At 43.0% G+C, this 13740-nt stretch overlaps 1 pseudogene; it reads right to left on the bottom strand.

Moving 5' to 3' along the window:
- Nucleotides 1-1101: 1101 nt before the first annotated feature.
- LOC122899278 lies at nucleotides 1102-2964 on the bottom strand (annotated as a pseudogene).
- Between the last annotated feature and the right edge of the window lie 10776 nt (nucleotides 2965-13740).

The following is a 13740-nucleotide window of genomic DNA, read 5'->3' on the forward strand; positions in this document are numbered from 1 at the left end:
TCAACCCCTGCAATGATGCTATTATTATCATTTTCTTCTAAAGCAAAAATGGAAGTTCAGAGAGGTGGAGAAGTCTACCTTAAGGCATGCCACTAACACAGCAGAACCAGGATTCAAACCAGGTCTCTCTGCAACCAGAGCCCTAGAGATTGACTCACACTCATATACTTAACTCTGATTGTTATCTGTCAGGATAAACTGGGTTATTTGGTAATACTTTGGTAACACTGAAATCTTATTGGCTTAAAATAATAAAGAATTTCTTATGTATGTTACTAAGAGCACTGTTTTAAGTCATCATAATCTGCATACATTGATACACTCATTGATGGAATAGCCACTATCTGGGAAGTTACTAAGTAACAATATCAGAGGGAAAAAGAGCCAGGGCAAAGTATGCATGACTGCTACTACTGCTTTGATTGGAATTCTTTATCTGATTCTTTTTTTTTTTTTAAAGATTTTATTTATTTATTTGACAGACAGAGATCACAAGTAGGCACAGAGGCAGGCAGAGAGAGAGGAGGAGGAAGCAGGCTCCCTGCAGAGCAGAGAGCCCGACATGAGGCTCGATCCCAGGACCCTGGGATCATGACCTGAGCCGAAGGCAGAGGCTTTAACCCACTGAGCCACCCAGGCGCCCCTCTTTATCTGATTCTTTAAAGACTGCCTTCTTTTCTTCTCTTTTCATAACCACGCCCAACTGGCTTACTTTATTGGAGAAGGGTACGTGGAGTTAAGGTGAAGAGAGTTGGGACCCGAGGTCGGGGAGAACACCCTCCCCTCTCGATACATGCCCACTGCCTCAAAAAAACAAAAACCAACTATGGGAGAGCAGAGGAGACAGCAACTGAGGATGGGGAACACGGAACCCCAGGGCAGCAGAAGAGACCATGCATGTGCTGGGAGGTCTCAAGGCAGTGGCAGTAAGAGTAACGTGAGTGGGACTCTTCCACATAGATCTATGTAAATCTAGAAAGAGAAGTTGTTCGCTTTACCTTCCTCTCCCCTCTGCTCTGAGCTCCTTGCTACAGCTCCAGCTCCTCTTTCCACACGAGGGCCAAAGGAAGAACATGGTGAGCAAGTCATCACCCAATGTGATCAGACCCATGCTTCCATCAGCTTCTGGATATTCAGTGCTGTTACAGGATCGTTTACGTTTTCACTGAGTGCCTAGGGGTCCTTCTGCATCTGTTCCAGGATAAGCCGCATGACGGGGTCACTCATTATCTGCTGCACCTGCAGGCTGTCAGGTGGGTTGTGCTAGGACATCATACGGAGTTGTAACCGTCTGCCTCCTTAACTGTTGGAGTGCAGATCTAATGCCTTAAGTGTTTCTAACTTAACGACATCCCTGGCATTCGTATAGTCTTTCGTGTCCTCTAGCGCAGCTGCTTGCCGAGGGTAAGCAGCAGAAGAGGGTTGGTTCCAGATGGATGCGTTCCTCACAGTTCTTGAGCACCAGCCGAAACTCCAGGAGTTTGGTGTATCAGGCAGCTTGATTGCTGTACGATTTGGCATCTCTTGGGTTCTGTTTGATGGCTTCTGTGTAATACTTCATGGCCTGGGGAGAGTCCCCTTTCTGAAAACATTTATTCCCTTTGTTCTTCTCCTCCAAGGCCAGGTCAGGGTTTACATAAGCCAGCCACTCTTGGTCCTTGAGAATTTTCTCCACCTTTTGGCATTTCTTTTTTAAAAAGATTTAATTTATTTGAGAGAGAGAGAGAGAGATCACAAGTAGGCAGAGAGGCAGACAGAGAGAGGGGGGGGAAGCAGGCTTCCCGTTGAGCCTAGAGCCCAATACGGGACTCGATCCCAGGACCCTGAGACCGTGACCTGGGCCGAAGGCAGAGGCTTAACCCACTGAGCCACCCAGGGGCCCCCCTTTTGGCATTTCTTCAGCACATCTGGGGTTCAGGGCTCTGCCAAAGATTTGTTATAGAAATAGATGGAATCTTTGCCCGTTTCTTCTTTGAAGTAGGAGTTGCCGTCTCTGGCCACACCACCCTGAACTTGCCTATTCTCGTCTAAAGTAGGAGTTGTCGATTTGAGCATAAGCTTTGGCAGTCTGTCGACAGTCTTCTCGGTTTTCGCGCCCCACCTTGATGGCTTTCTCAAAAAGCTCCCGGCATTTACTGTAGTCGCCCTTCTCGAAGTACACAGCTGCTTGACTAGTCATGGGTGGGTCCTACTGGTGGGATCCAGGTCCTTGGCTCTGTCATAGCGCTTCAAGGCTGTGTCAAAGTCTTGTCTTTGGCCTCACTCCCCAACTCTTTTTCTTTCAGTGCCTGCTTCTCCTTCGCTGCAGGATCTTCTTCCACTGGCGCGGGCTGGGTACCCTTTTTGGGAGGAGGTGGTGATGGTGCTGTTGCAACTCCTTCCTCCTCATCTGTGCTGCCCAGATCAGCTCCCAGGAGGACACCGAGAGTAGTCATGATCCGGGATCTTACAGATTGGCACCCAGGTCAGACGGCTTGTTTCATAGTTGTTCTATCAGTTGCTGGTCAGTAGGATCAGTGAGCAGCGTCCTTGTCCTGGGATCACCCTCTGACTTCTGGTACAGACTGGGCATGTTGAAAGGATTCATGAAATTCCTCTCTGCACAACCGGGCCTCCATATTCTGTAAGCCCTCTTTGAACTGAGCATTATTTGCTTCATGTTTTAAAACTTCTTTGTAGGGTCCCTTGGCTTCTTCAGATCAGTGTTAAGAATTCAAAAGCTGCTGCTTTTCGCGAATAGCCCTTGCCCCAGTCAGGCTTTAAGTCAATAGTTTTGCAACCATCCTCATAAGCCTTCTAGTAGTCAACTTTCTTGGTGTAGGCTGCCCAGCAATTGCTGTAGAGCATGTGGTTCTGGGGATCTAACTTGCCTCAGAGGAGCACTATAGCATCGATGTAGTCATCGATGTTGGCCAGCACTCAGGACCTATGACCCTTCTCTTTTAGCTCATTGACCTACTCCATAGTCTGGCCCAGAACCCAGTTGAATCAATTCCATCCACTCCATGTTCTCAACCCTTAAAAATTATTTTAATTTCATACTTTGATAACTTTTTTCAAGGGAAGTTTCCCCCAAAGTAGAGAGATTAAAAGGGCCTAAGCCCTTGGAGATGTAACTGTTAGTTTGATGAAGATTCTACTGTCTTGTCCTCCTAATCTGAGGCCAATATGCTGTGTCATTGTCAGTGACATGAGCCCGATGGCCATATTTGTAATATTTACACTGGAATGGGGCAAAGTGCAGACCACTTATATATACACACATCTGCTAAAAGGCTCCTCCATGACAAAGAAGAAAGGTTACATGGTAGGTGGATTCTCCTAGAAGTACACTATAAGCACGGCACTACCAGCCTACATTGGTGTGCTAAGAAGGCCTAGAGGGGCCAGTGCAAGACTCTGAGGAGGTCTACAATGTACAATAAAATTTGGTAGGTATTACTGGTCCCTAATGAACCAGCACATTGGGCCATCTCAACCTAGTCTCCCTTATCTTCAGGATACCTCATTTAAACTCTATCAGCATCTTTCCAACCTTCTCTCCTTCACTTTCAGTTGAAAGGGTCAATTTGATGCTGACACTTGAGATTTCTGTAATGCTCAGCTACTGCCTCAAGGATGCTATAGTGGATGAATCATAACAATAACAATTATTATTATGCTATATAAAGAGGTTTCCTCTTTAGAGGCTACCAAATAGAAACTATCATAATATGTGGGGATGAGGTCAAGAGATGTCACCGTCTGATAACAGACTGAATGAGTCAGGGCATAGTTGATGAGCTCAGACATTTCCTGGACATATTTCAGGCCCCTTCCCAGAAATAACCCATTATCCATTGTGATGGGTGCCAGAATCATTCTCCCAGGCACGTTAGATAAACTCTACGTGGAAGCTGCTGGCTCCATGCCAGCCTCCTTTATAATGAGAGGGTTTAGTATCTCCTTAATAATAAGAGGGATTGCGGAGGAAGAAGGGTGGGAGGATAAGAACTGCAGCCTTTTGGGGCACCTGGGTGGCTGAGTGGGTTAAAGCCTCTGCCTTCGGCTCAGGTCATGATCCCAGGGTCCTGGGATGGAGCCCCACATCGGGCTCTCTGCTCAGTGGGGAGCCTGTTTCCTCCTCTCTCTCTCTGCCTGCCTCTCTGCCTACTTATGATCTCTGTCTGTCAAATAAATAAATAAAGTCTTCCAAAAAAAAAAAAAAAAAAAGAATTGCAGCCTCTTGGGGAGAGGAACAGGACACTGTGGTTAACAAGAGGAATATGCCCACTGTGGCCAGCAGAGGGCAGCAGAACCAGACTACTCGGGCAGGTTGCCCCTGTGACCCTATGATCCCGCGGCAACTGCTGTGAACATCAGTGCTCCAGGAGACCAGGACCACAAAGGGTATTCCCTAAAAAGGATACAGCTAAAGTGGGAAAGGAAGTTTGGGGAAAGAGATTTCCTTCCCAGTGATGATATTCTTCCCTAAAATCAATCGACGGTCCAGCCTCCTGGAAGATGAATCTTCCAAAGCCTGGCCATTCCAAGAGGACAGTCAGAATAGAGATTTTGATCATGCAAAGCTGAAGACTAGAACGTAAACTCCTAATGTCTCCATCAAGATAGAAACAATTCATTAAATTCAGCCTGAAGCAGTCACTCATGCTTCCCTATATGCCCCAACAGATTTACCATCACATTGCCGGTGCCACCAATGTCCACCACCTCCACTATAAAGAGGGATAATATAAACACCTTGCTCTCATCTTTCCAACAGAGGTCCTGCCTTCCATCTTCTTTTCCAGAAGGTCAGTGTTCTTACTCAGAGGGTGGTGAGTATGGGCAATATGCTCAGAAAGGATCTGCTTCATTGCCTCCTGTTCTTCTTCAGTTTAAGCCAGAGATGACTGGGTATAGTTGAATTTTACTGCCCTTGAAAAATAGCAAGACTCCTTACACTGCACATGTAGAGATAGGGTCAAGGACAGCATACCACTAAAAATTACTGCTAATAAGATGACTGTCCCAGAGGGTTGGGGCAGATGCTCAGACGCTTAAAGGAAATTGTGGCTAGTTTTGTTATCAAAAAATGTAAGTCTAATGAGGCAAAAATGTTGATCTCAATGTATTTCCAGTCCTTCCCCTGGCCCTGGAAACTAAAGAAGGTTCTGCCTTTTTCTTTTCAGTTTTTTCCTTTCTCACGGTCCTCCCAGCAGGCTCCTGTTTTAGGGTCTCTCGTGAGGCAGAATTGGGAGGAGAATAACTCAGAGAAACTCACAGATCAGGCTGAAGGAGGATGTCCAAATCTGTGTTTTAGAAGAGAGAGGCCCAGAAGCAGCTGTGGAAGGGGAGTGGGTGGGTGAGGACATGGGGATTCTAAGAAGTGTTTCTGTGAGTTACAGCCTTTCCTGACATGAAAAAAAGAAATGTTTCTCGACTGTGTTCATTTGGTGCAAGTCCTCTTTGAGAATGAAGACCCTATGAATCATAGTTCCAATAGAATTATGGAAGACACTAACATAATTCTGCCTCTTCCTTTGAACAATGATTTGCATAATTTGAGTAGGTTATCCTGTAGCTCATGAGGAGTGTGGAAAATTACCTAACTCACAGAATCTCAGCATACCAAAAACCAAGCAAATCAAAAGCCAAAAATACTTATCAAAACTCTCTCATTTCTGATCTTCATTTCCATGTTGTTGCACCTAAAGCTTTTAAGAATCATCTTTGCTGCTTGAAAACTGTTGGAGATATTTCCACTCCATCGCTCTTGGAAAGTTTCTTTTTCTAGGGACCGTTAGCTTTACTATCTCTTTACACAGCTTGAGGCTGTCCTCTAAAAGCTCTCGCTATGACCCAAACTGACCAGGCTGATGCCTTCTTATAATGATGCCTCCCCCACATGACAGCCAGTGATCTTGGTTCAGTGACTTTTTCTGTCCTTTTCACTTCCATAATTGAAGGCATTTAAAGAAGAATACAGTTGCTGGGTGTTATTACAGATCCAAGGCCCAAAGGCACTTAATCAATTAAATGTTACATGTGGATTTAGGGTGACACCAGAGGAACAGGCATGGGGACAAGAGTGGCTTTTCCTTCTTAAAAAAGGAAAACAAACAGAAGAGGTAACATTACCTAGAGAAAATCTCCTGGTTACAGATAGAATTTTGATATCTGAGCAGCTGGGATTTCCTCTCTCTCTCTCCCAGATTTTTTTCTTCATTGGAGGAAGATGAGGGCAGAGATAACTGAGAGGAACTGGAATTCACTGGGGAAATTATCTCAGAAACCAGCTATGGATGAAGGCACCACAGTAGCAGGTCCCCATGTAACCATGGTGACAAGCAGAGGAAGGAAGTGGTGGGAAGAGGAGGGAGCAAAGAGCCAGTGCAGTTAGAGGGCAGGAGGGAAGGCTGGGAGCGGAGGGGACACCCAGGTCAACATGGTGAGTGACAGGAGCTTTTAAGCTAAATTCAGGGTGTTGTTGTTGTTGTTGTTGTTGTTTTAAAGATTTTATTTATTTATTTGAGAGAGAATGAGTGAGAGAGGAGAAGGTCAGAGGGAGAAGCAGACTCCCCAAGGAGCTGAGAGCCCTAAGCGGGAGAAGATCCTGGAAGTCTGGGATCATGACCTGAGCCGGAAGGCAGTCGCTCAACCAACTGAGCCACGCAGGCGCCCCTAAATTCAGGTTTTTAAAAGAAGAAAGAATTTGTGACTGCAATTAACTAGGAAGGCAGGATGTGTGTTTCATTATGGATTCCTTTTACATTTAGAAAATGCTTTGAATGTTTCTAGAGTTTAGCTATTTTAACAAAGCGAGATTAGGAGGGGGCAGTGGAAAGTCGTGGTTGGGTTGGGGTGGGGATGGGGAGGGTTGGAGGAGAAAGGAGTGCACACTCAGAACTACCCAGAAGCCCAGAGACTGCGGGCATCTAGAGTCAACACAGCACCCCGCTGCCTCCTGGTGGCAGCTGTCTTCCAAGAGACTCCCTTACCGAGGCTGAAGTGGAAAAACCAACCCGGGAAGTACAGGATGCCCACAAGCAGCAAATGTAAATACAGGATGCCCATTAATTTTGCATGCAGCAAATAGTATCTTAGTAGGTTTATGTTCCGTGGCAACCCACTAATTAAATGTCTTCTTGTTCTCTCATCCCCTGTATGTTTAAAAAAGAAAGGAGAAAGACAAGGAGGGTGAAAAGGAAGGAAGAAAGAAGGGAGAGAGGATCTGAACATGGCATGATTCGTTTCTAATTCCTGACACACACTCCATTCCTGCTCACTCCTCTCTCTCTCTCTCACCATCACAGAACTTTCCCTAACTATTCCCTACTCAATGTCTTCAAACAATCCCATCAGAGCAAAACCACACACAATCAAACCAAACCTCTCTGATTCCTACAAGCTCAGGCTGTCTTTTCCTGGTGACTACCCATGTGTGACGACCTCGCCTCCTGCCTCACCTGGAGCCTTCACACTGACCTCACTAAGCGTTCTTGCAGCTGCCAGTTGCTCCTGCGGGATCCATACCCGTACCAGTTGACCCCACCTCCGAGCTCCCTGCGGGCACTTTTCTCAGATCTTTTTTTTTTTTTTTTTTTTAAGATTTTATTTACTTATTTGACACACAGAGATCACAAGTAGGCAGAGAGGCAGGCAAAGAGAGGGGGAAGCAGGCTCCCTGCCGAGCAGAGAGCCCAATGTGAGGCTTGATCCCAGGACCCCGGGATCATGACCTGAGCCGAAGGCAGAGGCTTTAACCCACTGAGCTACCCAGGCGCCCCAACTTTTCTTAGGTCTTTGTCCATGATTAATGCACAACTCTTAAAGTGCCCACCAATTAAGTGGCAGATATCAATAGATTCCATCACAGCAATACTTCAAAGAAGTGTTTTACAAAACAGATCGATGTCTACGGTTCAGCGGTGGTACTGATGTTCTCTGATGGACTTTTCTCACTCATGCCTCCTCAGCTCTGGCCCTAACCAAGCACCACTACAGAAAAAAAACCAAACACAAGAAAAGAAATGGGTTCACACATCATTTGGGTTAAGGTGCTAAAAGCATCCTGTATTATTTGAGGATTTGTGTGTTTTACTGTATGGATGTCACAACTCAGTGAAAGATAAAATATTAAGTGGGCCACCCACAGTAATTCATAACCACATCATCCCTTTTTATTCCTTCCTAACAATGATCAGAATCTAGTGTTTATGTTGATTCATTTACTGCCTGCCTTCCCCCTCGATCCGAGTTGGCAAAATGATGACCCATTGTCCAAATTCAGCCACCATCTGTTTTTGTAAATTAAGTTTTATTGGAACTCAGCCATGTCTGTTCATTGATTATTGTCTGTGGTTGCTTTTGGGCTACAATAGCAGAGCTGAGTAGTTATGATAGAGATTCCGTGGCCCCACAAAGCCTAAAACGCTTACTATCCAAGCAAAATTTGACAACCCCTGACATTTGACAAATATAAGTTTCATGAAGGTAAGAACTGTGTTGGTCTTGCTCATCTCTATCTTCAGGGTCCAAACAGTGCCTGGCCCAAACTCAGCAACCCTTCAATAAATGTTGGCTCCCCATTATGCCTTCTGCCAACTTATCCCTACTACAGTCTCCTAGTTGCTCATCAGAGCCTGGATACTGGCCAGGTGCCTACAAACTAGAGAATCTTGCCATCTGCCATCCCTTCCTAGCCCTGCCTTCTTACTCTGTACCTCCAACTGGTGCTCCTGAAAAGTGATCTGATCACAACCCACAAGCCCACACCACAAATCTTCCTCTTGTTTGTGGCCATCAGAACCATGTTTTGTAATCAACAGTTATGTGGCCAATCCATTCTTTATAGTCATGAAGGCATTCCTATTTAAAATTCCGTTCTTTTATGATTCAGCTTCTTGACAACATACTTATTTAGATCTTTTTCTATTATAAAAATGATATATAAGTATAACATAAAATTTTCGAAATACAGAAAATAAAAGGAAACATCACCAAAATACAACCACTTTCATCATTTTTGATGTAGTTTCTTTCCATTCTTCTATCTTCCTGAGTTTCTTTCTTTCTTTTTTTTTTTCTTGTTGTTTTTTGGTTTTTTGGGCTTTTGGGGGGGTTCTTTTTTTCTTTTTTTAAAGCACACTTGTTTAAAACAACAAAAAATGTCTGAAGGCAATTTTTTTCTCTTGCATTATAAAAGCATTTTTATATGCACATTCTTTGTAAATTATTATTTTTAGTACCTGCACAATATTACATTGAATGAGTATATTTATGAAATGTTTCCCTATTGTCCAAAACCACATTTTTTTAGATTTTATTTATTAGTTTGACAAAGAGAGAGAGAGATCACAAGGAGGCAGAGAGGCAGGCAGAGAGAGAGGGGGAAGCAGGCTCCCCACTGAGCAGAGAGCCCTATGCGGGGCTCTATCCCAGGACCCTGAGATCATGACCTGAGCTGAAGACAGAGGCTTTAACCCACTGAGTCACCCAGGCGCCCCATCAAAAAATATTTTTAATATGTCCAGATTTTTATAACCCCCCTAAAAATTATGAACATCTTTATCCATGTAGCTTTCTTTCCCCTACCTTTTGGATTACCTCCTCAAGTCAGATATCCAGAAGCAGAATTACTGGATCAAAGGATTTTGGTTTTTTGTTTGTTTGTTTGTTTGTTTTGATACATATTGTCATCATCACTTTTTAAAAGGCATAAAAATCGGGGTGCCTGGGTGGCTCAGTGGGTTAAAGCCTCTGCCTTCAGCTCGGGTCATGATCCCAGGATCCTGGGATCGAGCCCCGCATCGGGCTCTCTGCTTGGCGGGAGCCTGCTTCCTCCTCTCTCTCTCTGCCTGCTGCTCTGCCTACTTGTGATCTCTGTCAAGTGAATAAATAAAATCTTAAAAAAAAAAAAGGCACAAAAATCTCTGGATAAAGTTCTCAAAGTAAATATACTCATAATCTTCTTTCCTGTACCCCAAATCCATAAGAATGAGATAATATATTAAGATATATATTTATACACTACTCTCAAAACCCAAGAGAAAAATCTCAGTGGCTCAAAACAGAGAGTAAAACTTAAACAATAAGGAAAGTGTTAAGTCATAGGAACTGAAGATGGGACTGGAGCCAGGCAGGCAGGAGTGGGGTTAAATACCTCCTAGAAAAAGCTAGAATACACCTTCTGTAACAAGAACCTGAGCTGGGCTTCCCACCCAAGAAAGGTGGGTGATATCGCTCCATCCATGCATCTAGAATTGTTGCAGAAACACACTACTTACTCAGGGCCAGTGTCCATAGCAGAGTCCCCTTCTGGTCTATACCACATGAATAGTAGAGAATTGTCTCTCCAGAAATGGGGAGTGCTGAGCTGAACTACAAATATATGACATTGTTTGAGTCTGGTCAACCTATAAGACCAAGGCTAAGGCAGCTAAGAAATTACCTCACAGACAAGGCAGGTATAGAAGAAAATTCCCGCACAATATGGGATTTCTGGGAAAAGTTTAAAAACACGTTTAGGGGGTGCCTGGGTGGCTCAGTGGGCTAAAACCTCTGCCTTTGGCTCAGGTCATGATTCCAGGGTCCTGGGATCAAGCCCCGCACCAGGCTCTTCGCTCAGTGGGAAGCCTGCTTCTCCCTCTCTCTCTGCCTGCCTCTCTGCCTACTTGTGATCTCTCTGTCTGTCAAATAAATAAATAAATAAAATCTTGAAAAAAAAATAAATAAATACACGTTTAGTACAATGAAAAGTAGTCACAAAAGAGAGATTTATATCCTGAGGTGACAGAGATACAAGAATCTGAAAAGAAGTTTGAAATGAAGCTGTCTGAAACCTTCAGAGAAAAAAATAAGATAGCATTAATAAAATCAATAGGATATTCTAAAACTGGAATAGGTAAATAAAGAAAAGAATATTAAGAAAATAAACTCATCCACCCCCCCCTCCCCGCCCGCCACTTAAAAACCATACCAGTCCTTAAAGGAACTGTACTTCACTACATTGACAGAAGAGGGTGATCTTGAACAAGCAATGGCAAATCAAGAAATTAAGCACCATAAATTCACACAAAGCTACTGGGGGGGGAAGAAAACAACTAAGATAAAAAATAGCTCAGCTGAAGAAAATGTTTACCAAAAATCAACCAAAGAGTAACCACAAAACACAAAATTCCAAATGGAATTAATATCCTTAAATAAACATCTGAAAATATGAAAAATTACCTTAAATCAGAAATTCAAAATCCAAGAACAGAAATGGACAAAGTGATAGATGATAGATAGATAGACAGACAGATAGATAGACAGATTGATCAAAGTTAGGAAAGAAAAGACAAAATCATCTTAGGAATGAAAGCTCTATTACAAGTACCCAATGGAGAATAGACTCAAATGAAGTTTTAATAGAGTATTAAGGAGTGGCAGGAAGATAAACAAGAAAATGAAATAAAATAAAGAAGGAAGTAAAAAGATTCAGAGAGAAAGTGGTTGAAATGGAAGACAAAAAATTAAGAAGACGAAGACAAGAAACACCAGAATAAAACTTGTATTTAAACCTACAATCCAGGGGCACCTGGGTGGCTCAGTCATTAAGCATCTGCCTTTGGCTCAGGTCATGATCCCAGGATGCTGGGATCCAGCCCCACATCGGGTACCCTGTGAGGCAGGAAGCTTGCCTCTCCCTCTCCCATTCCCCCTGTTTGTGTTCCTTCTCTCTCTGTGTCTTTCTCTGTCAAATAAATAAGTAAAATCTTTAAAATAAATAAATAAGTAAACCTACAATCCAAAATGGAGCCATATACCATGTTCAGGTACTAGAAGATTCAACATTATTAAGATGTCAGTGTTCCTCAGACTGGACTATAGACTTGTCTATGGAAAAACTCTTTGTTTCTCCTTTCTTCTAATACTTAAATTCAGTGTTGGGTATTAGAAGTGTGGCTCTGTTCCAACACCCACCAACTCTCCAATACCAGCTGAGTGTCCTATAGCTCAACTCAGTTCTGTACTACCTGCAGTTAGCATTAGACCCACAAATTAAGAGCTCAGTACCACAAGATTGTCCCCACTTCCGATGCCTATTTAAGTACCAGATTATCTCTTATACTTCTGACCAACAACCTGCTATCAGGGTTCCTGTAACTCCTTCCTCAGGTCTGATAACTTGCTGGAACAGGTCATAGATATCAGGGAAACACTTACTATATTTAGTATATAACAAAAGACATGATCAAAGACACAGAGGAACATCCAGGTAAAGAGATGCATGGGGCAAAGTCTGGAAGCTTCCCATATGTAGGGAGCCCCTGTCTCTGTGGAGTTGGAGTGTACCACCCTCCCAGTACATGGATGTGTTCGCCAACCCAGAAACTCTCCAAACCCTATACTTTTGGGATTTTTATGGAGGTTGTATTGTGTAGACATGATTGATCATTAATTTAATCTCTAGCTCCTTCCACTTTCTCAAAGAATAGTGGGCAGGGCTGAAAGTTCAAATCTTCTCATTGCGGTTACATCTTTCTGGTGACCAGCATGCATCCTGAAGCCATCCAGGAACCCACAAAGAGTCACCTCACAAAAAAACATTCCTATTGGGGCACCTGGGTGGCTCGGTCAGGTAAGCAGTTAAGTGTCTGTCTTCAGCTCAGGTTATGACTATGGAGTTCTGGGATCAAGCCACATTGGGCTCCATGCTCAGCTAGGAGTCTGTTTCTCCCTCTCCCTCTTCTCCTCCCCTGGCTCATGCTCTCTCTCTCTCTCTCTAAAGCTCTCTATCAAATAAATAAATAAAACCTTTAAAAAACAAAACAAAACAAAAAAACATTTCTACCACCCTGGAAATCCCAAGAGATTTAGGGGATTTATGTTAGAAACCAAGATCAAAGACTAAATGTTATAGCAGAATATGCTACTTGTGCTCTCAACACTTAAGAAATTGCAAGGGCTTTAGGATCTCTGTGCCAGGAACGAGGGACAGAAATATATATATACATATATATATGTATATATATATTTTTTCCTATTATTTCACAAGACTCAGTATTGTTAAGATATCAGTTCTTCCCAAATTGAAATATGACTCAATCCCAATCCAAATCTCCATAAACTTTACTGTAGGACTTGATAAGCTATTTCTAAAACTCGTGCAGAAATGTAAAAACCTAGAAAAGCTAAAACAAAAGAAAAGAACAAAGTTGGAGGACTTACAATACTTGATTTTGAGCCATAAGCAAGAAGAGTGGCATTCAATAGGATATCACCTCATATCTGCTAGAATGGCCATCATCAAAAAGATAGGAGATAACACATGCTGGCATGCATGTGAAGAAAAGGAAACTCTTGTGCACTATTGATGGGAATGTAAATTGGTGCAGCCAGTTTGGGAAAACAGTACCAAGGTCCTCCAAAAATAATAATAATAATAATAATAATGGAGAGAGAGAGAGAGAGAGAACTACCATATGATCCAGCAATTTTACTCCTCAGAATATATCAAAAGGAAACAAAAACACTAACTTGAAAAGATATCTGCACCTCCATGTTCATACCAGCATTATTCACAATAACCAAGATATGAAAACAGCCTAAGTGTCCACTGATGGATGACAGGATAAAGTCGTGGTATATATACCCATACAATGGAATATTATGTAACCTTAAAAAAAGAGGACATTCTATCATTTATGACAACATGGATGGACTTAGCATTACCCCAATTGAAATAAGTCAGACAGAGACAAATAAATACTGTAA

The sequence above is a fragment of the Neovison vison genome, chromosome 2, assembly GCF_020171115.1.
Source record: "Neovison vison isolate M4711 chromosome 2, ASM_NN_V1, whole genome shotgun sequence".
Lineage (NCBI taxonomy): Eukaryota > Metazoa > Chordata > Mammalia > Carnivora > Mustelidae > Neogale > Neogale vison.